This window comes from Sapajus apella, unplaced genomic scaffold, assembly GCF_009761245.1.
Source record: "Sapajus apella isolate SASKATOON/1434 unplaced genomic scaffold, GSC_monkey_1.0 scaffold81, whole genome shotgun sequence".
NCBI classification, from domain to species: domain Eukaryota; kingdom Metazoa; phylum Chordata; class Mammalia; order Primates; family Cebidae; genus Sapajus; species Sapajus apella.
Window position 1 is genome coordinate 8,790,153 of NW_022437021.1, and position 25,500 is coordinate 8,815,652.

General features: G+C 37.6%; 1 protein-coding gene across 19 annotated transcripts in view; it reads right to left on the reverse strand.

Annotated features, from left to right (window-relative positions):
• The window catches only part of ADAM22 (ADAM metallopeptidase domain 22), a 254,110-nt gene that overhangs the window by 186,801 nt on the left and 41,809 nt on the right, over nt 1–25,500 (reverse strand). The gene's annotated exons all lie outside the window — the stretch shown is intronic.

A 25,500-nucleotide genomic window follows, 5' to 3' on the forward strand; every position in this document is an offset into this window, starting at 1 on the left:
TGCGAAAAACACCTGAAACATTACCCAGAACAAAGGGCTACTCTCCAGGCAGAAGGACTATACCAGAACATTATCCTACCTAAGAGAAGAGCATTTCCTCAACTACAGACTCCTCTAGACTTCTAGTCTCAGCAAAGGGAGTGAAGGGGATAGTTAAGAAACACTGTTCAACACCCGCCTATGAGTGAGAACATGCGGTGTTTGATCTTCTGCTCTTCTGTCAGTTTGCTGAGAATGATGGTTTCCAGGTTCATCCATGTCCCTACAAAGGACCCAAACTCATCGTTTTTGATGGCTGCATAATATTCCATGGTACATGGACACAGGGAGGGGAGCACTGCACACTGGGGTCAGTTGGGGGGAAACAGGGGAGGGATGGTGGGGGGGTGGGAAGCTGGTGAGAGATAGCAAGGGGAGAAATGCCAGATGTAGGTGATGGGGAGGAAGGCAGCAAATCACACTGCCACGTGTGTTCCTATGCAACAATTTTGCATGTTCTTCACATGTACCCCAAAACCTAAAATGCAATAAAATAAATAAATGAGAAAAAAGAAACACTGTGAAGGTCACAACAGAGGGATGAGCCTACTTAAAAGACTGAGATTTAATCATGAGACTATAAAACACTTGCCCTTCCCCCATACCTTACCACCCTATGAACAGGGCTCTCGGGCTCTACTATAATATTCATGGGTTACAGCTGAAAGGGCTGCAAGGTGTAGACTCTATTTAAGTAGTTCTTAGGCTTTCACAAAGACAACAGGGAAAATAACAAGAACATTAGAAGTATTTGAAGCTTCTGGTACCTACAGCTAAAGCAATCATTAAAACTGCAGAACTAGCCAGATTAACATCAAACCAAACATTTCAAGACCTATATACCTCGGCTCCTATTACCTGATACATCATATCCCACTTTCGACAAAAAATTACAAGGCATGTTAAAAGGAAAGGAAAAAACACAGTCTAAAGAGACAAAGCAAGCATCAGAAGCAGATTCCCGACATGGCATAGATTTTGGAGTTATCAAGGAATTTAACTATGATTACGAGGTTAGAGGCTTTCATGGAAAAAGTAGACAACATGCAAGAGCTGATGAATAATGTAAGCAGAGAGGAAAAAAAAGCTAAGAAATAATCAAAAATGAAAAGTTAGCAGTCAAAAACACTGTTAACAGAAATGAATAATGCCTTTGATAGACTCATCAGTAGACTAGACACAACTAAAGAATCAGTGAGCTTGAAGTCATGTCCATAAAAACTTCTCAGATTAAAATGCAAGGATTAAAAAAAAAAGAAAAGAAAAGAAAAAACCCAACAATGTTCTAGCAGGAACTATGAGACAATCTCGAAAGGTGTGACTTATGCATAATTAGAATAGCATTAAAAACAAGCGAGAGAAAACAGAGAAGAAATATTTGAAATAGTAATAGACAGATCCAGGAAGCTCAGAGAACACCAAACAGAATAAATACCAAAATATCTACACCTAGGTATGTCATTCAAACTGTAACAAACCAAAGACAAAGAGAAAATCTTAAAAGAAGCTAGAGAGAAAGGAGAGAGAAACACTTTACCGAGTGAGATGAAGGGTTACTTTCAGGGTTTACCACTCATCTTCCCTCTGAGACTTATATTACGAACTATTAATATTCTCCAACAAGTTGACTTAGGAAGAACAAAAACGCACCATTTTTAATTTCAATGTTCAACATCAACTGTCTTATTTGATGAGTTTAAATCAATAATAGTTTTAGATTTAAACATTCCCTTTTTACCATTTTAGTGTAACATTAACAATGCTGCTTCTGAAAGTTTCTGGTTCCTCTAGTCCCTTTGTTTCTCAGCTACCAGCTTTCCTGATTATATTCCAAGCTAGATGGGTCAGAGCCCTGAATGACTTTTAGAACTAATTTAGTTCCATTTTATTCATATTTTAATGAAGGGTTATGTGAATTAACTCTTAATATACCATGACACACTTTAAAAAGCACACCACACTTACTAATCACAGAGAATACACTTTCTGAGACTTAGAGTGAATTTTTTGCCTAAATTATCTTCAAAATGGGGATAAGTTACTGTCTACATGAGAAGTAGCACCTCACACAGTAGGTTTCCTCAGTTGATGACTGTCATGCCACCTCCACACCAAGCCTTGGCCTCAGCTACTACAGTGGACAATTATGTTTTTGACTGATCAAAATGATACCCTGCTTCTCTGGGGGACCTGCTCTTCTCTTGCAACCCACCATGTGCCAGTCACGATGTCCCGTCCCTTGCTAGCCTCATGGAGAGACACAGAAAAGTCAAGGTGGGCACATCACCCAAGCTGGCCAGAGTCATTCCCAAGGATATTCCCATTAGGATCCGGAAAGGAGTTTCTTTAGGGCTTTCAGAGTATAGAACCCCACACAGCTTGCAATCATTTGTTTAAGAAAAAGGCCTTTTTCAGGAGTAGAGAATAATATTAACATAGAAAAAGAGAGATGGGAAAAAAAAGAAACAGATTAACAGATAAGACACTGTTCGAATCCATAAATCCAGCTGACCTTTAGGATACTTCCAACCTGCTTACCTTTCAGTGGCTTGTTACCTGAGCCAATAAATTCTTTCTACCAAAGCCATAACTATGTAAAAGTAGGTATCCACCACCTACAAAAAAAAAGTCTTGGGGCAAATTCATAAACAAGCGTTTCAGATGAAAAACCTGTGATAATTTCATGAGACACATTTGAAATTAGGTCAGTTCTGACACCCTACAGCCAGTGTCCCATGGCCTGTCCTTTCATGGTTCTTTAAGTGATTTACTCCAAGTGAAACAAAGCCAGAAGTAGGCTCACCATGAACCTAAGAGCCTCTTCCAAACACAGTTCCCCTCCAAGTTCTTTGAGAGACCCTATGTTCACATGGTCCCATTTATATTTGGGGAAAAAAAAAAAAGAGAAATTCAATCATAATGGGTTGGAATGGTTGTAGACATTTTTGGCATTCAGACAAATGAAAAGTAGAGTTAGGGAAACACTTATGAGGTTCACATCACTATCGTGTACAGTTAAGTGACTGCTAGTCTTAGCAGTGCAGAAATGGCATCTAGATATACTCTTAGAACCCACTGTGCTGACTCAATCAACACCACAAGGTGCAGGACCAAAGACTTCTTACCACAGGGATGGGCCCCATGATGCCTCCAACTGAAGGACAGGGTAGTGGAGATAAAAGGTTTAAAATAAAAGCTAGTCTATGGAAAATTTTTCCAGTTACCAGATGTCTAAAATAATAAGCAGAGAATTCCATTATCACAGGTACCTAATCAAAATTCAAAGTGCTCTCCTGTCAAAAATCAACTCAATATAAATGCACCATACTTTCTTTTTATTAGAATAGCATACTTGGTGAAGTTTGAATACACTATTTTAACTATGACTTAAGAAGACATTTCAAAAAACTAGTGAAAAATTATGATGCCTAATTTCTGTATGTACCAAGGAGTACTTATTTTGTCATTTAAAAAAATCATTAAACAACTAAAATAAAATTCAGATTAAAAATGAAATATGAAACAAAAGTGACAACGGCCATGTAACCAAATGAAATTACTTTAACATTGAGAAGCAAATGTTACAAGCTTTTTTAGACGGTACCAAAAGCAGCAATCTATCAAGAAGAAATAAAATAATGAATAGTCTCTTGTGTTAACAATTTAATTATGAAGAGAAGTTAATCATATGAGCATACTAGAAAATTTAAATTTCTAATTGATTTGTCATGAAATACTGACATCAATGAAGCTAATGTAAAATTCCAGTATCCTAATGAATGAGGACACTGATGACAAACCATGTTATGAGGGTCATTAATTCAGAGTATTTCAGATCATTCACTGTCCCCCTAAAACTTGAAATGCTATAAAATCTTAGAGTGCATTATAACAGAGGCTTTCCCAAATTTGACCAAAATCCACAAAATTTACATTACTAATAACAAGGTGAAAAGCTGAAATAAATTTTTCTGAACTATCAATAGTTGAAAATAAATTTGAAACAACCATTCTAACTGGAATGACTGGATTATCTGTATATTCTCAGTATAGATAGTGATATTTCAAAATGATTATTACCTTAAGAGAAATGATTAGAAAGTATGCAGCCACAATATATAAATTATAATGAAATATTACAGTAGTATAGCAAGCAATTCATTTTTTAAATGTTATATTTCTAGATTTTTGTGGTATTTGTTGTACTTGTCAGATTTTTTAAATGTTACCATTTCTTTCCTCATTAGTTATAAATACTCACATCCAACCCTAACTTCATAATTTTATATTTTTTTCTTAAAAATAGCCCTTAAAATTATATGATTTTCAGGCCTAATGAACCTGGATTCAAGCCTGGGCCTAGCCTTGTATGATATTAGTAAAATTCCAAGTTAAGCAATATTAGTGAAATATGGTTAATGTGATAGATTTAGCATCTCTCTTTGCCCAATCCCTTCATCCACCCACCTTAAGCATCTGTGTATAATAGGTGCTCAGTGGTCCCTGTGAGCTCACATCCATCTAGTCATAGAATCAAGATCTGAGCCTGTCAATATACTGATATAAACCTCCACAATAACAACTTGGGTATGGAAAGAATACTTTTCTGCTGCCTTTAAGCTAAAATTGTTTGAAGGTAGTAGATCCCACTGTGACCGTGATAACATTGGGCCTGCAGCCTCCAAAATCTGCCTACTCCATAGGAACCATCTGCTTATACAGACAGCTTCCACTATCCCTGCAATGCCCAGAATGCTCCCCACCTCCCCTGGCCCTGACATCTAGATCACAGTCTCATATTGTAGTCTAGTAAGTTAAGGAGCTGCATCTGTTCCAAATCTCTCTCCTGGCAATCAGCTCAAGCAATCTCCTAACCCTATCATATACAAATTTAATGGGGAGTTGAGTGGGTGAACACAAGGCACAATAATTTGTTTGTGTGTTTTGTTTGTGTGGTTTTTGTTTGGAGACAGGGTCTCCCTATATTGCCCGGGTTGGCCTTGAACTCCTAGGCTCAAACGATTCTTCCATCTCAGCCTCCCAAATACCCAGGACTACTATGAGCATGCACCACTATGCCCAGCACACTCAGTGTTTTATAATAATATAGCACTGACTTCTCACATTTAGTGCTGGATTATCCAAAAGTCAAACTACACTGATACTTAGGGCTCTAGAAAAGCAAGACCCTCTCCATCAAGAAAATGAGAACAAAAATTATTTGGGAAAAAAAAATCATTTTCTTCAAAAGCATCAAAATCATTAATCTGAGAGGTAGAATATATATTGTTTAAGAGTATTAACTCTGGCCTTAAACTGTCTCTTTCTGAATCTGAGTTCTAGCACATATTCCAGGGGTAGCCTTACAAAATTTACTTAATCTCTGTGCTACAGTTTGTTGTTGTGAGTTTTGAAAACAGTTATATATTGGAAGTTCTTAGAACAGTGCCTGGCATGGTAAATGCTAAGTGCTTTAATCATTTAGAAAATTAGAACCTTGTGAGACTTCTTTAACTTAGTTTATAATGTAGTGTTCTAATATTTTGAGTTATATTTGGTAAAGCCACCATTCTCTCTTCAGTACTTTGGGCCTCAAAGGTCATAATCTGATCCTGGTCACATCTTGAGCCTACTTAGGGTTAGGAATACCCCTAACTATGATCCAAAAGATGTTAAAAGAAAAATGACCAAGAAAGTTTATGAAACGCTGCATTAAGCAAGTTTGTTTACCTTGGGAGTTCTCAGAGCTTTTAACATGTGGGCATTTGTCACTGAACTGATAGACTAATAGGTACCAAGTTACAGAAAAATAATTTCAGGTCTCCACTGCCTGAAGAGGCCTCTTAGTGCAGCCAACACACCAGGACGCCCAAGAAGAGAAGTCAGCTTCCCAGGACTTCAAATCCCCAAAAAGGCTCCAGCTACTGATGTTTCTGCTTACATGGCTAAAGAGCCATTTAGATTTTCAGGTGTTTTAACATATATTTCTTTTGAGATTCTCTGAACTATTCTGCAGAGTTAGGCCTCGCATGTACTTTTCCACCAGGTGCAAGCAACCAGTAACAAGCCAGTTCATTCCTGAGTGTTCACTTGAGATTCAGTAGAGCAAGGGCAATTTCCCAAGTTCCATATGTTCAGCTACATATGAATGCAAGAGGCAGACATAATGCAGAGCTTTTCCCAAACTTTTCTGGCCTTAGAAACTTTTTTTTAGGAACGTTTAAAATCATCTCAAGAAATGCCATTCAAAAGTGACAAGTTTTTTTTAAGGTTTCTGAAAATACTTGTCTTTTGACTCAGAGTTTCCTTTTCTTAAAGAACAAGATTCCCTTCCCTCCATTTAGAGACTGAAATCTGTCTTCTCTTTGCTTCTGAAATCTGAAATAGCTAAATACTTCACGATATCTTTCTTAATTCTGGCATGTAGCTTTGTCTTTTGAAAAAAAATTCAAAGAGTGATTTTCAGGATACATCAAATTTGAGGGGAGAACCTAAATGTATAAAGTTCACTCTATTTTCTAATAAGTTTCACAGAATATCTGAGGTACAGCAACAGAACCACTGAACCACTTGATTCCCAGTTAAAACCCCACTTCTAATATTAAGCAATTGTAGGACCCTGAACAAGTTATTTAACTCCTCTAAACCTGAGTTTCCTCATTTGTAACATAGGATAATCGTGAGATTACAATGAGATAATGAACATAAAGTTTATGGAACAAAGAGGGAGATTTTAAATTGAAAACTTATTTCCTGCATTTTAGCTGTTCAACTTTCTGCCTTTAAAGTTTGTTTATTCCAGATCTCCTACGATTCCCTGGTCTCAGGGGCAGCAACAACATGCCTCCTGCAGCTGTCTGCCTTTCCCAGATAAAATTTTATTAGAGTTTTCATAATTTTCCTGCTTTGACTGTTTTTATTCTGACCCCAGTTGGTCACTGAAAATTAGAATCCATTTCACAATTTATGTAGCTACTTTTCTGACAATAACAAATACATTTCTGATAAAGAATTGCTAGTTTTTACTAAGCTTCTAACACTTCACAAATCACATCCTCTTACTTCATCTAAGGATGAAGTTTTCCTAATCCCATTCCTGTGGACTAAGGCCAGCCTTTTTAAAAATGAATTATGTCTTGGGTCAGGATCAAAAAGGAAGTGAAAACAGTCTCATAAAATGCTCACTTAATACAATGGAGGTTAGTATGGTCATGATGATTCCCCTCCAAGCTGCATAAAAGAAAAGGTTCTTCTTCACCCAAATCCTTGTACTAATCTGTCCTCATTAAATTTCTGGCCTTTTCCCTCTCTGGTTTATTAAACATAATCTCCCTTTAAAATATGATCCTTTCTTTACTTTTATGAATGCCCACCACTATTATTTCTTCACTTTCTTTTTAAGCCATTAATCATTCTCATCACAGAGAAAGAAATAAGTGATCAGCTGTTCTTGTGGCATTGTATTCCCTGATGTTGGTAAAGGGGAAATCACCCCTCCCTCACATTCAGCTCACATGGATTGAGAGGGATGGATTCCATACCCAGCTCCCAGGGTGGGTGGGTGCACCTGGCCTCAGCCAAAGGCCATGCCGTATTTCCTGGTTAGGATGCCTGGTTCAGGAATGGGCCTGGGACTCACTCAAAGCTGATTTCAGACAGTGAGACTCAATGAGACACTGGGACAGAGGCAGGCAGTCCTCCCTACTGAATTGATACTTGAAAGTATCTTCCCCAGACACACTGAGTTAGAAACTAAAGACAGAGAGCAACAGAATCCTAGAAACTGAAAACCAGAACTACACTGGATTTCCATCACAAGTCAATACATTTCTTTTTCCTTTGCAAATTTGAGTTAAATTTTTGTTATTTGCAACTGAAAGGTTCCCAAATGATACACATCATATTTGACTACTTGGCAAAGTTGATAACATTAGGTTTTTGCAACAAGTCTGCCAGGTCAAGCAGAACAAGAACATTTGCCATTTTAAAGTAAAAAAACCCTGACCTCCAGAGAGATGACACAGCATGGCCAAGGTTATATAACTAGTAAGTTACAGAGCTACAACTCAAGCCTGGGTCTTTTATATCCCTACTCTCTCATAATTTTTACTCTTCTATAAACATATTATAGAAACTTGCAGTGTGCTTGTTCTTGCTTGTCTCACCTTGCTAGTTCTTACCTGCTACTAACAAGAGAATTGCAGGCATTGTTAGGCCACCATGCCAAGGGGGAAAGAATCACTGTCTTAAAAATAAAGTTATTAAGTGGCAGCAAACAGTGACACATCAATTCAAGCTCAAAATGCCATTCTGTCATTTTGGAATAAGCACACTCCCCAGATATAAACACAGGCCTATAAAATTAGGGAGATTACCACTCTCAAAAGACAATGATATAACTGACAGAAGAGCAGAAGATCAAACACCGCATGTTCTCACTCATAGGCGGGTGTTGAACAATGAGAACACATGGACACAGGGAGGGGAGCACTACACACTGGGGTCAGTTGGGGGGAAATAGGGGAGGGATGGTGGGGGGTGGGAAGCTGGGGAGAGATAGCAAGGGGAGAAATGCCAGATGTAGGTGATGGGGAGGAAGACAGCGAATCACACTGCCACGTGTGTTCCTATGCAACAATTTTGCATGTTCTTCACATGTACCCCAAAACCTAAAATGCAATAAAATAAATAAATGGGAAAGAAAAAAAAAAAAAAAAAAGACAATGATATGCCAGATTTCTAAATAAGAGATAATTATCTATTCTTAAATATTAGCTTTTGAGTTTCTACTGCTTTTCTTTTTTTTTTTTAATTGCATTTTAGGTTTGGGGGTACATGTGAAGAACATGCAAGATTGTTGCATAGGTATACATGTGGCAGGGTGATCTGCTGCATTCCTCCCCCTCACCTATATCTGGCATTTCTCCCCATGCGATCCCCCAAAAACTCGCCACCCCCCACTGTCCCTCCCCTATTTCCCCCCAACAGACCCCAGTGTGTAGTGCTCCCCTCCCTGTGTCCATGTGGTGTTTGATTTTCTGCTCCTGTGTCGGTTTGCTGAGAGATGGTTTCCAGGTTCATCCATGTCCTTACAAAGGACACAAACTCATCGTTTTTGATGGCTGCATAATATTCCATGGTGTATATGTGCCACATTTTTCCTGTCCAGTCTATCATCGATGGGCATTTGGGTTGGTTCCAGGTCTTTGCTATTGTAAACTGTGCTGCAATGAACATTCGTGTGCATGTGTTCTTATAGTAGAACGATTTAAAATCCTTTGGATATACACCCAGTAATGGGATTGCTGGGTCAAATGGAATTTCTATTTCTAGGTCCTTGAGGAATCGCCACACTGTCTTCCACAATGGTTGAACTAATTTACACTCCCACCAACAGTGTAAAAGTGTTCCTATTTCTCCACATCCTGTCCAGCATCTGTTGTCTCCAGATTTTTTAATGATCGCCATTCTAACTGGTGTGAGATGGTATCTCAATGTAGTTTTGATTTGCATTTCTCTAATGACCAGTGATGATGAGCATTTTTTCATGTGTTTGTTGGCCTCATGTATGTCTTCTTTTGTAAAGTGTCTGTACATATCCTTTGCCCACTTTTGAATGGGCTTGTTTGTTTTTTTTCTTGTAGATCTGTTTTATCTGTTTTAGTTCTTTGTAAATTCTGGATATCAGCCCTTTGTCAGATGGGTAGACTGCAAAAATTTTTTCCCATTCTGTTGGTTGCTGATTCACTCTAACGACTATTTCGTTTGTTGTGCAGAAGCTGTGGAGTTTCATTAGGTCCCATTTGTCTATTTTGGCTTTTGTTGCCAATGCTTTTGGTGTTTTGGTCATGAAGTCCTTGCCTACGCCTATGTCCTGAATGGTTTTGCCTAAATTTTCTTCCAGGGATTTTATGGTGTTAGGTCTTATGTTTAAGTCTTTAATCCACCTGGAGTTAATTTTAGTGTAAGGTGTCAGGAAGAGGTCCAGTTTCTGCTTTCTGCACATGGCTAGCCAGTTTTCCCAACACCATTTATTAAACAAGGAATCCTTTCCCCATTGCTTGTTTTTGTCAGGTTTGTCAAAGATCAGATGGTTGCAGATATGTTGTGTTGCCTCTGAGGCTCTACTGCTTTTCATACTGTCTTGTTAAAAGCTTATTCAGGTTGAGCATTCCTAATCCTAAAATCCAAAAATCAAAACTTTTTGAGTGCCAACATGATACTACACGTGTAAAATTCCACATGTAATGCTTAACACAAACTTTGTTCCATGTGCAAAACTATTAAAATTATTGTATAATATGACCTTCAGGCTATGTTTGTAAGGTATAAATAAATGAATTTCATGTTTAGAATTGGGTGCCATTTCCAAGATGTCTCTCTTGTCTCTCTCTCTCTCTCTCTCTCTCTCTCTATATATATATATATATATATATATACACACACATATATATATATATATATATATATATATATGTATGTATGTATATGTAAATCTTCCAAAATCTGAAAAAAATTAAAATCCAAACACTTCTGGCTGCAAGCATTTTGGATAAGAAATATTTAACCTGTGTACTATTTTCCTGCATGTGTTTCTATACCTTTTGGCAGAAAGGTAGATGTACTAGAGTAAGAAGTACCGTTTTGGGAGGATATCACATAAAATCTAACCAATTTCAATTCTTCTTAGCCTCAAAAGACAGAAACAATTGCAAGAAAATGCAATCATAGTGCCTGAACTGGAATTTGTCTATAAAACAAAAGCAAACCATAAATAGCAAACAAGAGAAATGAACAGAAACCTTCCTCAAGACCAAAGTGAAAATAAAGCCTAGTTCTCTCTTCTTAGTCATTCTACTTCTTTAATTCTGTATATTAATTAAATTTGTATTCATTTCTGCTGAAAAAATATGAATTTTCCTAAGCTTCAGTCTAAATAGAAAAATATTCATATTATCATCATCAGTACTGGTGGTATCCTTCTCAGAGCTTTATTTGTAATGTTATTTTTGTTAAGGAATTCATGTTATATAAGCTGTAATACTTTTTGTTGAATCATAAAGTTGATCCTGAAAAGCCAAGATTTTTAAAAAATTTATGATAATAAATAATGCAAAACTAGAATATTTTCTTTGTGGCTAGAAAAAGAGAATAAAGTAACAGAATGAAGACATTAGTAAAATAACTAGTCTTTATTTCACATTTATTTTTCAAAATGATGCACAATCCTGAATATGCATGCCTATTCCAGTTTTTTTTCAATCTACTAGGACAATCATAAAATGAAAAACAACGAAATACAATTTTAGCAACAATTCAAAAGAAATTCCTATTGAGACACTCATTACAGCTGTGTTTCTCATGCCATAACTAAAATACTTAGCTTGAAAACTACACTGTGATTTGCTGCTCTAATTGATGCATATTTTTATCTCTCTGTACTGTTGCTGTCAACACTTTACTACATGGAGAAAACAGAGACCAAAACAGCAAGGAGGATTTTAAACATAAAACAGCAGGAGAGCTGTTTATTTTTCAAAATAGAATATTTTATATAGAAGGAATTAAAAACTAGATATCTAAAGAATAATGAGAGATTACTTAACACTGAATGTAGACATATTCCACTACTGGAAAATATATTATTTCCATATTTCCAGCATTTAATAATGAATCTCATATTGGTAAACTCTGTCATTCTGAGAGATGGAATTTTATGGCAAACAATTTTTTTTTTTTTTTTTTTTTTTAGAGATGTGGTCTCACTATGTTGCCCAGACTAGAGTGCAGTGACCATTCACAGGTGCAATTATGGAACACCACAGCCTGGAGCTCCTGGTCTCAAGTGATCCTCCCACCTCAGCCTCCCAAATAGTTGGAACTACAAGTGTATGCCACTTCATCAACCTGGCAAATAATTTTTAATAAGGAATTTATCCAAGAATAAAATATTCAATTGAGAATCTAATCTTAAGGTTTAAATAATTTTTTTAAAAGATCCTGAAATAATGGAAATTTTGTTTTGAGACAGAGTCTCACTGTGTTGCTCAGGCTGGAGTGCAGTGGCACAATCTCAGCTCAGTGCAACCTCCACCTACTGGGTTCAAGCAATTCTCCTGCCTCAGCCTCCCAAGTAGCTGGGACTACAGGTGTGTGCCACCAAGCCCGGCTAATGTTTTCTATTTTTAGTAGAGATGGGGTTTCACCATGTTAACGAGGATGGTCTCAATCTTCTGACCTCATAATCCACCTGCTTCAGCCTCCAAAACTGCTGGGATTACAGGCGTGAGCCACCATGCCCAGCCAATAATGGAAAAATTTAATCCCATATGACCAATATCATAAATCCAAATCAATTACGATAAAAGGACAAGCATTGTAAGTTTCCACTCTAAATTCTGAAATGTTTTAAATATTTCAAAAAGCACTCATAAATCTGTAATTATATATTAAAAACAACTATTTGGGTGTTTTGGGGGTGATACAGAAGATGAGAGTTTAAATCCCAGATCTGCCACCATTCTTCCATGAATAGAGAAAGCAGATTTTTAAAGTCAGAAACAAAGTTCAAATTCCAGTTCCACATTCAAACTAGCCAAGTGACTGACCCTTGGCAAATTAGTCTCCCTGATTCTTGATTCCAGCACATGTAAAATGGGGAAAATAACACCCTACATCGATCACAATCATTAAATTACACATACACCCCACACACAGCTATGGTGTGTGATTGTGTATAAGGTGAATAGTATACGGTTTCATAAATGTTATCTTACATCTTTCCCTTCTTATCTGTGATACTGAAACCTTTTTCTGAATCTTTAAAATAATGAGTCTGTCTCCTATATCCCTTTTAGTTCTCCAAATTTAAATCTGGAGAGCACATTAACATCCTTTCTCTCAAGTAGTGCTATACATGTACCATTTCACAGTATTTTAAAATATAAGTATAAATGCTTTCAAAAATATCTTTCACCAGTAACTTTTTATAACATATCCACAATCTCTTCAACAACTTTGTGGCCAGATGTGTTTTGGAGTTGAAAAATTGTTTAATTTTAGAAAAGTAATGATACACACACATCATATATTACATAATGCTCCCAGCAGAATGAAGGATAACAACCTTTAACCAAACACATTAATATTTCTGTAGCAAATGATGTTCACTCTAAGTGAGATAAGTAAAGACTATAAATAGTCTAATGTATTATGGTAGGCAGAATTCTCAAGCTGTCCCCCAAGATTCCCATTTCCTATTCAATCAAACATTAATTTGGGTGCTGCATGAAGAGACTTTACAGATAGAATCAGGGGTATTAATCAGCTGAATTTAAGACAGATTCTCCTACATTGTCTGAAGGGGACTAATGTAATCCCATGAGCCCTGTGATGGTTAATATTGAGTAACAACTTGATTGGATTGAAGGATGCAAAGTATTGTTCCTGGTTGTGTCTGTGAGGGTGTTGCCAAAGGAGATTAACATTTGAGTCAGTGGACTGGGAGAGGCAGACCCACCCTCAATCTGGGTGGGCACCATCTAATCAGCTGCAAGTGCCACCAGGATAAAAGCAGGCAGCAGAACCTGAAAGGACTAGACTAGCTAAGTCTTCTGGCCTCTATCTTTCTCCTGTGCTGATGCTTCCTGCCCAGAATTTATGGGGTTAAATCTTTTTCTACATGAGCTCCTGCACTGATCATTTTGGGAGGCTGTATGGCCCAATAACATTCCCTTCAGCGTTATAAGCTGAATGCTTGCATCCCCCCTCAAATTCAGATGTAGAAATCCTAACCTCCAATGTGATTACCTGAGGAGGCCTTTGGGAGGTGATTAGGTCATGAGAGTAGATTGGAATTCATGCTCCTATAAGGGACACAAAAAACTTATTTTTCTCTCTGCCATCTGAGGATACACCAAAAAGGTAGCTGTCTGCAAACCAGGAAGAGGGCCCTCAATAAGGACTGAATCAGATGCTACCTTGATCTTGGACTCTTTAGCCTTCGGATCTGTAGGGAATAAATTTCTGTTTTTAAGTCACCCAGTCCTTATAGTATTTTTGTTATAGCAGCCTGAGCTAAGACATCAGGGAGCATATAGCATTTTATTTATTTATTTATTTATTTTTTTGAGACAGGGTCTCAAAAAGCACTGTCGCCCGGGCTGGAGTGCAATGGCGTGATGATCTCAGCTCACTGCAACCCCACCTCCCAGGTTCACGTGATTCTCCTGCCTCAGCCTCCCTAGGAGCTTAGATTATAGGCCTACACCACCATACCAGGCTAAATTTTTTGTATTTTTAGTAGAGACGGGTTTCACCACGTTGGCCAGACTGGTCTCGAAATCCTGACCTCAGGATCCATCTGCCTCGGCCTCCCAAAGTGCTGAGATTACAGGCGTGAGCCACCATGCCCGGCCAGCACACAGTATATTAACCAGCCAACTAGCACAATCTACTGCCAGAGGTTTCCTGCTGTGCTGCCCTTCCTGCCCCATGATGTTACAAACTTCTAGAAAGTTGTGCCTCCTATTGGATCTAAAATTCCAATAACCTGGTGCCATGGCTATGTCCCTAGTATGCCAAAATAAACCTATAGTGACTAATTGAGTAGCCAATTAACAAATTTCCAGCTCAAGAGTGCATTATCTCAGGTCACAGACACTTGCAGAGGGAGCAGTAGGAATCTTCTTTGATGTAATTCATAATGACCAGACATGTTTAGAACAAACAAACACCTGGTCATGGTTTTCAACAGGATTTATCCAGAAGATACTATCTTTATTAGAATATGAGTGAGAACAGTTTTTAATTACTGAAATTTTAAAGCATTCCTATTCAAATATCTGTAAGGGAATGAGTGGCATATCGGTGCAGGGTTGAGGTTTGGACTTCATCAAGATAGTGAGAAAAAACTATAGCAGATGAATGTCATGCAGAAAAACACTGGATGAGTGGTTCTCAAACTTAAACCAAATAACCCACAGAGCTTCTAAAAGCACAGTTTCTTAGGTCTCATCCATCAGAGATTCTGATTCAGCAGGTCTGGGTGAGTACCTTGAATGTGCATTTCTAACAAGTTTCCCACGATGATGCCGCTGGTCCCAGGTACCACTCTGGAAACCCACTGTACCATTTGGTCTATGGGGGTAGGAAGGGACCCAGGTACTGGCACTTTTTTAAATTCCCCAGGTTACTATAATGTGTAGCCAGGGTTGAAACCACTGGGCTAGGAAAACAGTTAAATAAGGAAGACACTGGAAACTGACTTTGGATGGCTGGGATAACCTGTCACAAAAGTAAGATGTCCTTGGGTTTGCAGGCTAATTTGTGGCCTGTGTTAGCTTTGGATAAGGATATCAAAAGGAAAGCCCTTCTAGACACTGCCCAGTAGCAATCAACAGTGTTCATGAGAGAAAACCCTATGCCACTCCACCCAGGCACTAGGATTTCCAAGATCATTTTTGCAGATGGAAGGATAGATTAACATCTGTTATTTCTCTAAATCCTTTGGTATTCATATCCATAGCCATGTGTTACTAGTTAACTAAAAGGCCTTAAAAAACACAATGCCAGAAAGCTGTTTCAAAGCCGTTTCACCACATTGGCATTGAAGAAAACCTACTTGTGTGATAAACTTTAAGTAGGCAGTTTCTGTGATTACACTCTTTAAATGCAAGGTACATAGCAAATTTGAACTGGAAGTTTCTGTGACCTGTATTAAGCTTTGTTGTCTGTTACAATCTGAGCTACAAGCTACCAGAGGAATGAGGGTGGGACCAGAAAAAAAACAAAACTTTAAAAAGACGAGATGTGAATTAGACCCATGTGAATTAGCCCCATATCAAAATTAGATCCAGAAATAGAGAAGGTAATGGGGGAAAAGATTACCCAAGTAACAACAAGGCTATCATACCTCCATAGTCAAAGTTTGGCTAATGAATGACAATCAACCATTTTCACAACATGAAAGAAACTTCAATTAACACAAAGTCACTATATAATTTTTGTAAAAAGAGGGATTTTTAGTATATTCTTTATATCAGAAAATTCAGACACTTTCATGATTATTGATTATGTCATTTTATTATTTATTAATAAGCTGATTTTGTTTTTTCTCTAAATGATTACTGCTTGAATGTATGGAATCTCTCTGAGAAGTCTAGTGTAAATATGGATTCATGGGCTCAGATAACCCTTTGAGTAGGGCTAGTTCTGTGTATACATTGGATTTTGAACAGTGAAGTTTAGGAGATACCACAGTGCTCAAAATCCTACCCTGTCCTCCAACCACCTGTTCTAAAAAAAAAAACCCTGTTGGAGTCAATCCTTTGAGTTACCTCAAAGAGGTAAGAACAGCTCTAAAAAGTCATATACACGGACTGAGAAGGGGTCTAAAACCAGCCAATTAATCTTCATTGATTTATCAAAGAAGAGGTCATCAACAGGGCCAAGATACCTTGGTGACAGCACAGCAGAAAGAAGGATAGAACACATATGACAGGTAAGGCGAGGGAAGGACCTTTAGAATGGACTGAGGCATACTGACTTTTCCAGAGAGGAAAGCTATAGGCTCAGGTGGTGTCCAGAGTAAGTCAGCTGAAGAACTGAATTTCACAGTGTGCCTATGGCTATTCTTGTGCAATCTGACATTCAATACTTCTAATCTAATTATTCTTCCCTTTACAGCAAAAGTTACTAAAATGAGAAAAAATTAAAGCAATTTATTACAGGATCTCAATGGGGATGAATAACAAGATGTATAAAGATTACCAATGAATAAAATTCATAAGAATTCCCAGGTTTTACTGTTACATGCCTCATTATTTTTGATAAAGCTAGTGTCTGTTGGATCAAGTATAAAGGAGTGTACATTTAGTAGATAGAGGGTTTCATTTCAGCAATGCTGTGGAATGAACTCAGCAGCAATATCAGAATAGCACTCAAGTCTATTTATTCCTCAAGGTTACCTTCACCAAAATTCTCTTTGGCAGACCCTCTGGCTCTCTCTCCAATATCCACACCATATTCCACTAGTCAATACAAACCTTGTTTGGTCAGCGATCCTCTCTTCTCCTAAATGACTCCTGGAAAGGTGAACTCACCCCGGTTCTGGGATGACTAGTATCAACTAATCACTAGGTACCTTTTTCTCTACCAAGGTTTAGGAGGAGTTTTGACCCAGTTCTAGCCAATGAGAACCCTGAAGCTTTGGTGAAAAGGTTTCCTGGTTCCCTACAATGAATCAGAGGAAGAGGTGGTCTTTTTGTCGTTTCTGGACCCAAGAATGACAAAGCAGCATGGCTAGAGTCACAGTTGGGGCTGCATGTCCTCTGGCTTTACAGTTATAGAAGATCAGGAATCTCCTTTTAAGATCCTTGAGTCAGACTTTTCTATTACTTTCAGTCCAAAGCATTATCAAAGTGTGCTAAAGAAAAACAATTTATGAATAAGTAAGCAATAATATGAATAAGTAAAATATTTACTTACAGTATACCTAAAAACAAATACTATCTATGAAAATCAGAAATTATTTTCATAATCAAAACACTAATCAAAGTAAGCTTCTTATTCAATATTTCAAAACATATCAAGGGTCTATTTTAATGATTAATCAAACTTCCATACTACTATCAAAGTTATATTTCTGAAAAATGTACTAATCTTAATATTCACTTAAAAACCTTGACAGTCCTCCATTACCAACAAAATAAAGTCCCCCTTTGTTAGTGGAACCATCAACACCTTCCCTAGGCCCCAACCTAACAAGGCATCTTAGTCTCCCAACCCTCCCCAACTCCCTGAACTTCATACAACTCTCTGGGTGAACTTTCATATGGCCATGTCCATGTTCCATCTCTTTCCCCTGCTTTGGATAACCCTGCTGCAGCAAAATCTTACACAGCTTTAAAACCCACAAAAACACCAATTTTTCTATGAAGCTTTATCAGAAGGTCTTTACCAGGCAGGATTGTTAATTCCTTCCCTGGATTGATACCATCTTGCACTATAGATCAACAGATAAATATCTGTTTCCTCTACATGGTCAAGAATGGCTTGAACACAGAGATCATGTCCCTGAACTGAACTGAATCTGATTAAGGTTCACTTATTTCTGATCAAATGTCTTTCAGTTGTTAGAGAAAAACAGATTAAGTATTTCACCAGTGAATTTCAAGGGTTTCAATCTTAGGAAGAGTAAGAACCCCTTTAGAATTCTAATGTTTCTTTAAAATCCTGATTATCACCTCAAACTCACTATGGTTAACTACTGTGGCATTCAAAAAAGAGCTATTTCTGAGATCTTGTATTTCACTCAATTTAATTAATATGTGCAAGGCAATGCTCCCAAAAGTCAAATAATTGAAGTGCTTGTCACTGATTTGTATGTTGTTTTAATGCTTCATTAAAAATCAGAATAGTGATAGCTGTCAGTCTTTGGCAGTTAAAATGATAATATACAATTGAAATAGGGAAATAAAGACAAGGATTAGTCTATAAACTAGTCACCACTAGAAACTAGAAATTAATTCTAAGATATAATAAAAAGTCAATCTGATTATCCTAGAAAGCAAGACAACTCTCTTACTGTTCCAGAATACAAAGAAGCACTTAAAGATTAATACGGTCATGTCAAAAGAACATAGGAATCAAAAGAGCTTTGATAAGCCAAGTTTAGAAAAATTTGAATATCACAAGGAAAAATAATTGAAATTGACTGTAAATATTATATAAATAAAAATCCACAAGTCCATTCTACATTCAATTTTTTCAAAAAGAGGAAGAAAGGCCCGGCATGGTGGCTCATGTCTGTAATCCCAGCACTTTGGGAAACCAAGGCACGTGGATCACTTGAGGTCAGGAATTTGAGGCCAGACCGATCAACACGGCAAAACCCCATCTCTACTAAAAATACAAAAAAATTAGGTGGGTATGGTGGCAGGCACCTCTAATCTCAGCTACTCAGGAGGCTGAGGCACAAGAATTGCTTAAACCCAGGAGCCAGAGGTTGCAGTGAGCCGAGATGGCACCACTGCAGCACTCTAGCCTGGGCTACAGAGCAAGACTGTTAAAAAAAAAAAAAAAAAAAAAAAAAAAAAAGAGGCAGAAATAAACGTACCTTGTTGTTTAGGGATGATATAAAAGTGATAAAACTATAAAGAAAAATCACTAAACTGATTATCACAGAAGTCAGGGTGGTTGTTTCCAATAGTGAGAAGGGAGAGTGTACATTGGAGGCTTGTGGGATACTACTGGTAATGTTCTATACCTGGGTAGAGTTATCTTAATAACTATTCTAGCTCTCTTAATAATTATTTTTAAAGTGTTCATGTATGTTACTTAGAGTATTCAGTATTTATACTAGTCTTCAATATTTTAAAAGTATTTAAAATGAATGACTTCATCAGTTACAAGGTAAAAATATAAAATGAGCAAAGGTTAGTGTCTGTAGAAAAATGATCAATAATTATCTCCAGCAGATAGTATACTTCTGTTCAATACAGCTCCATTACACTCTTACTGCCATAGGCCATACCTCTGTTATGCTCCTTTACACACTGTACCATCACTGTTTGCTTTTCTACCCAGATCATGTTGCCACGTTCTTGAGGACACGGTCTTTATCTTTTTGTACCTATCAACCCAAAATGTATCAGAATGTCCAGCAAGTGGTGAGTACTCTAAATATACTTGATGGACGGATGCATAGATGAGTGAATGAATGAATATTGAGTAAATAAATCAATAAATGAGCAAGTAGTATAAAACCAATTTTCTTCTGATGCTTTGAAGCCTCAAGTTACTCAAGTAATAATCAGCAGTAATACACTGAATTGGAATAAAGAATTCATTTTTTTTTTTTTTGAGACAGGCTCTCACTCTGTCACCCAGGGTAGAGTGCAGTGGCACAATCTCCGCTCACTGCAACCTCCACCTCCTGGGTTCATGCAATTCTCCTGCCTCTGCCTCTTGAGTAGCTGAGAATACAGGCGTGTGCCACCATGCCTGGCTAATTTCTCTATTTCCAGTAAAGACAAGGTTTTACCACGTAGGCCAGGCTGGTCTCAAACTCCTGGCCTCAAGGAGTCTGCCCTCCTCAGCCTCCCAAAGTGCTGGGATTGTAGCCGTGAGCCACCACACCCAGTCAAGAATTCATTTTTTAAACTACATATCTCTGACAACAGTGTTAATAACAGTAGCAAAGAAAAACAAATATAATTAGTTTTCTATTAACCACGCTACAGCATAAGTATGAATACTATACAATCACCTGAGCACAGGAGTCCAAGGCTGTAGTGTGCTATAATCATGCCTGTGAATAGGCACTGCATTACAGCCTGAGCAGCACAGCAAGACCCCATCTCTTTAAAAAGTAAATAGATAATATACAATAATATAGACTGAAAATTTTAAATATCTAAAAAATACTATATATAAATAAAAATAATGACTTGACAAAAACGAGTCATGAGAAAAATCATCTCTTTAAACTTTCCATCTGCTTCTATTCTATGTACCTGGAAACTTACCAGAAAGAAATGCTGTTTTAATTAAAGAGCCCATTCATAAATTATAGCATGATGGCCTATTTTAAGTTCATTCAAATATCCTACATCTTATGTTTCACCTTCAAGAACCAAACTTAAACTTTCATGTGGAAACATCCCAGATTAAGGTATAAAGCTTGACTATTTTAACTTTTAAAATAGTTACAAAGCACTCATGAACAGTAGAATTAATCATTCATTTGCTAATTCTACCCTGGGGATATTAACAGAGAAAGCACAATAAGCCAATTTTTTAGGGAAAATCTTCCATTTTCCTTCCTGCAACTCATATTGGAAACCATCATTCTCAGCAAACTGACAGAAGAGCAGAAGATCAAACACTGCATGTTCTCACTCATAGGCGGGTGTTGAACAATGAGAACACATGGACACAGGGAGGGAAGCACTACACACTGGGGTCAGTTGGGGGGAAATAGGGGAGGGACGGTGGGGGCTGGGGAGCTGGGGAGAGATAGCAAGGGGAGAGATGCCAGATGTAGGTGATGGGGAGGAAGGCAGCAAATCACACTGCCACATGTGTACCTATGCAACAATCTTGCATGTTCTTCACAGGTACCCCAAAACCTAAAATGCAATAAAATAAATAAATGGGGGAAAAAAAAACAATAAAAAAATAAAAGAATACAGTGGAGAAGCTACTACTCCAGACTAAGACTAAAGGGAAGTTGCCTGTAACAGAGTTATTTTACCATGTCTACTGGAGAGGGATAGGGATATGTGTTATTTGAGAATTTAAGAAGCCCACTTGCTACTTCTATCATTGCTAAAAAAGGACACTTGAACCCCTGAGAACCAGAGGAAGTGAAAAGGGCAAAGGCAGCACAGAGAACAATCTTAAGGCATCTACAGGCCCTATCTCTCCAATAATTTTGAATTGGACAAATTTAAGTTAAGATAAAATAATTATCAGTAAGTCAGTAAGTCATAATAATATTTTCTTAAAATAAAATATGCAAATATGGCTTGCTTTAAAATACCCAATTAATATGGAAATACCTTCCCATAAAATATTAACTTAATATGTAATAGACAAGTTTCTATTTATCCCTGAGGGCCAAGTAAGTAGTCTGGCAAAGCGGTGTGCTAAATGAATGAGTCCCACATGTGGTTGTTACAGCATAGTCCTCAAAGAGCTGCATCACAGTGCCTTTCTCTGGCAAAATCCCATAGTGTTATAATAGCATCCAGCTACAGTTCCTCCTAGGTACTGTTCATATAACGGTGACCGAGACACCATGCTGCAACAATGTGTGTGACATCCTTTGTGACATCAAACCATGATGTCATGCTTTGCTGCTGGTAGATTCTTACCCAATGCTTTCAGGACACTTTCTGCAAAGGAAGTTCAAGCTAAATCTTTATACTCTATCAGTTTCCAAGAAGAGCCTTGAGCTTCTCTAAAATTTTCATTTAAATAGCCAAGGTTAATCTTTCTTTGCAGTATATCCAGTATTATTACTTCTACATTATTATAGGTCAAAACCATTCAATTTTATTATAGGCAAAATAATAAAAGAGTCAACTGAGAATAAGGTAGCCAGAGTCCCTGGGAATTGTTGTAGTAATGCTCATGGGACAAGGGTATACAGTACAAAGTGCCACACCAGATCTCATTGGCTAAGAAGATATGCCAACAGGTGAAACACAAGAAAATATACATATATTCAGAGTGTGCAGTAACACAGTGATATATAGATACAGTGAGAAAAATATTTCAGAGACAAAGTAACAAGCCAGCTCTTTGCAGATGGTATCACCTGGGGTAAGCATGCACCTTATACCTCACTCTAAAACATAGTCCTTACTATAAAACAAATAAAACTATTACAGAACAAGTTTCCAACTATTCAAATGGAATCTTCAATCTTGAAAAGACTTTGTTCACCCAACAGTTTAACAGCCATCATTTAAAAATTATATTAAATATGTCTGGGGACCAATTTGTCAAATCTGGCAAAGTTCCTTGTGGTTGGGCTATACCACTATCACTGCTAGATAATTTAACGAAGTTCAATAATGTGACACCTGGGGCAAGTCGCAGTGACTCATGCCTGTAATCCCAGCACGTTGGGAGGCCAAGGCAGGCAGATTACCTGAGGTCAGGAGTTTGAGACCAGCCTGGCCAACATGGTGAAACCCCATCTCTGCTAAAAATACAAAAATTAGCCAGGTGTGGTGGCACACACCAGTACTCCCAGTTACTTGGGAGGCTGAGGCAGGAGAATTGCTTGAGCCCAGGAGATGCACTATGCCAAGATCATGCCACTGCACTCCAGTCTGGCCAAGAGAGAGAGGCCATCTAAAAAAAATTAAATAAAAAAATAATAATAATTTGACACCTGGGAGAAAAACAGCAGTGAGCTCTGATGATTTAATCTTTAGCACATCTCCTAATCACTGTAAAATCTCAAAAGAGTTTCTAGGAAATTATGCAAAAACATGTAATTACATTAAAGCTTTTATTGTCACACATTGAAAGTGTTGACTATATCTAGCAAATTACATTTTTCACCTAATAAATCTGTTACACAAAAATATACAGCAATTATTTCAAGCTTAAAATAGCATTTATATGATATTTTCCTTGAAAAACTAAAAAGCACAAATTGTCTTAGTTATATTAAATAATTCCACAATTATTTTATTTACAATTTAAATAATATCCTCATAAGTATGCTAAAATTTCCAGATTCCTCTATTAAAAAATAGGTAATACTACAACTATCTAGAAGTCATATTAAACAATCATATGAAAGATAATATATCTGTATTAAGACTGGTTTTTTTTTTTTTGTTTTTTTCTGAGACAGAGTTTCGCTCTTGTTGCCCAGGCTGGAGTGTAATGGCGCGATCTCGGCTCACTGCAACCTCCGCCTCCTGGGTTCAAGCAATTCTCCTGCCTCAGCCTCCCGAGTAGCTGGGACTAAAGGCATGTGCCACCATGCCCAGCTAATTTTTGTCTTTTTTTTTTTTTTTTTTTTTTAGTAGAGACAGGGTTTCACCATGTTGACCAGGATGATCTCTATCTCTTGACCTCGTGATCCACCCGCCTCGGCCTCCCAAAGTGCTGGGATTACAGGCGTGAGCCACCGCGCCTGGCAAGACTGTACTTTTTAAAAACAAACAAGAAAGCAAAAAGCTTAAATAAACCAGTAACATGAAGGTGTTACAGGAGCCTGACTCCACTCTAGTCAGCTTGGATCCATCCCTATAATAGAGCTAACTCAAGCCTAGCAAAGTATCCTTCTCACCCATGAGTTTGGCCTTCTGAACCCTGTAAAAGTCTCCAGTCCCTGAAGTGCTGCTGCCTCTAGGATTCCTTTCAAATAACCCTTCAGAAACAATTTCCGAGGTCTTAGCTTTAGCACTGGTCTCTTCCTTAGCTCACTCTCTAGCTCTGCGCCAGACACATCCATGGATCTTCCAGCACCTTCCAATCCAGTTCCCCTTTGTTCTGGTCTTTGCCAGGCTTTGCCAGCCAAAGGCTGCCCCTTTAACAACAAGGCCACCCTGGGCTGAGCCCAAGAGACTTTGTGCCTGTGAGAAGTTATAACTAGCCTATCAAAAGTCCAGTTTTGGGATTCACAAACTACCACTTTAAACTACCACTTCGCAACTTAGAACAAACAAGAAGTGAAATATGCTTCAGCTAAATTATAAGAAATGGAAGGTCCACATAAAGTTCCTTAAGGTATTCTACCAATAGTAGAATCTCACCCCTTAAAGTTTCAAAAGCTCAACACAGATTTCAAAGGTAGAGTTTTATTACAAATCTAAAACAAGATCATAGCCATGAGAAGTATGGAACTCTTTCCAGACTTGCAAGAGACATGAAACTGAAAACTGAAGCCTTAGTAACTATTTATACTTGACATCATCCCTCCTGCAAAATAGAATTTATAGAAAAACAGCTGTTATAGCACCATTTTAAAAAAAAATCAAAAGCCCACTTTGGAAAATAACCTAGCATTTCTCAAAGCATAAAACTACCATATGATCCAACCATTCTACTTCTAGGTATCTATCCAAAAGAAATGAAAACATAAAGGCACACAAAGAATTCACAGACTTCATAGACAGATTGTTCATAGCAACATATATTCACAATAGCCAAACATTAGAAAAAACCTAAATGTCCATCATCAGGTGCATGGATAGTCACACTGTGATATATCAATACAATGAAACAATATTTAATAATAAGAGAAATGAACTGACACATATAGCATAGGTGAACTTCAAAAACATGCCAAGTAAAAGAAGCCAGATACAAGAATATATAGTATATGATTCCCTTTATAAGAAATGTCCAGAAAAGACAAATTTATAAAGACAGAAAGTAGATTAGTGATTGCACTGTATTGGGAACAGGAATGGGGATTATATGTGAATGGCAATAAACGATCTTGTTGAAGAAATGAAAAGTATTTAAAAATTGACTTTTGGTGATTGCTGCACGACTCAGTAAAGTTACTGAAAATCACTGAATTGTATACTTGAAATGGGTGACCTTTATGAAATATAAAATACAATTCTTTAAAAAAATGAAAAGTATTGGCCAAGTGGGGTGGCTGACACCTGTAATCCCAGCACCTTGGGAAGCAGAAGAGGGCAGATCATGAGGTCAAGAGATCAAGACCAATCTGGCCAAGATAGTGAAACCCTGTCTCTACCAAAAATATAAAAAATTAGCTGGGTGTGGTAACATGCGCCTTTAGTCCCAGCTACTCGGGAGGCTAAGGCAGAAGAATCACTTGAACCCAGGAGGCAGAGGTTGCCCTGGGCTGAGATTGCACTACTGCACTCCAGCCTGGAGACAGTGAGACTCCAAAAATAAATAAAATAAAATAAAATAAAATGTATTTCACTTCATGCAATAAATATGTTTCTAAAC